This window comes from Acyrthosiphon pisum, chromosome A2 (assembly GCF_005508785.2).
Source record: "Acyrthosiphon pisum isolate AL4f chromosome A2, pea_aphid_22Mar2018_4r6ur, whole genome shotgun sequence".
Classification (NCBI taxonomy): domain Eukaryota; kingdom Metazoa; phylum Arthropoda; class Insecta; order Hemiptera; family Aphididae; genus Acyrthosiphon; species Acyrthosiphon pisum.
Genome location: NC_042495.1, coordinates 11,444,484 through 11,445,514, shown reverse-complemented (window position 1 = coordinate 11,445,514; position 1,031 = coordinate 11,444,484). Strand labels below are relative to the sequence as shown.

At 26.5% G+C, this 1,031-nt stretch overlaps 1 protein-coding gene across 1 annotated transcript in view; it reads left to right on the top strand.

Annotated features, from left to right (window-relative positions):
- The window catches only part of LOC100160594 (uncharacterized protein KIAA2026), a 46,741-nt gene that overhangs the window by 10,425 nt on the left and 35,285 nt on the right, over positions 1–1,031 (top strand). The gene's annotated exons all lie outside the window — the stretch shown is intronic.

The window sequence follows — 1,031 nt, the reverse complement described above, 5'->3', positions numbered from 1 at the left end:
TTATAGACATTTTAATTTTGGAAGTTTTTTGTTGTAATTCGGTTAAAAACATTCGTAAAAACTTGAAATTTGGGTTGTTTACTTATATTAGCCTTACCTAAACATGGTAAAATTTTCAAAACATTTGAGCGATTTTTAAGCTTTTTATTTGTTTTCATTTTTATGATATTTTCTAATTATAAATTACCTATTTATATAGATCGTTCTTAAGCTGTTCTTATGACGCTTTGTTTATCACCATAGAAACGAATAAAATTAAATAAAAAAGATTCCCTCGTCCGCTCAGAATCGTTTTTTATCGAATGCAAAAATTGCATTCAAATTGAATACAGTAAAATTACACTATCCTGTCCGAGGACCGAAGGGACGATGGACAAACATCCACCATCGAAAAGTACGTCAGTATACAGTGACCCACTTGTAACCTACTGTACAGCAGAGCGACATCCACTTACTCACTTTTTATTTATTTATTTATGTTGTATATCAACGGGTATATACCCTTTTACAAATTATATAAAGAAAACATATCAGATAAAAACTAAATAAGTGTAGTAAAACCTAACAAAAACAGATAAAATAATATAAAAATAACTCTGAAATAAAAGTAATAATTAATATATAAAATTATAGTTACATTATAAACATTTTTTTTTTCATATTTATCAATCAATATTTTTTAATAATAACATAGATTAATAATATAGAAATATATATCTAAATGTATACAAATTTTATTAGCTAAAATTAAACCTCGAGGGATAAAAGAATTGGTACCACTATTTGTTTTAAAATGAGGAACTAAAAATAAATCTGAATTACGTGTAATTAGATATGGAATTCGAAAGCTGATTTCAGACAACAATTCAGGACACACAATATTGTAATTAACAAGATCATAGACAAACATAATATCAGTTAATTTTCGTCTAAGTGAAAGAGAAACAAGGCCCATATAATCTTGAAGTTAGATGGAGAGAGTCCCTAGATAATGGAATATTGGACAAGTATGAAATCCTTTTTAAAAATGG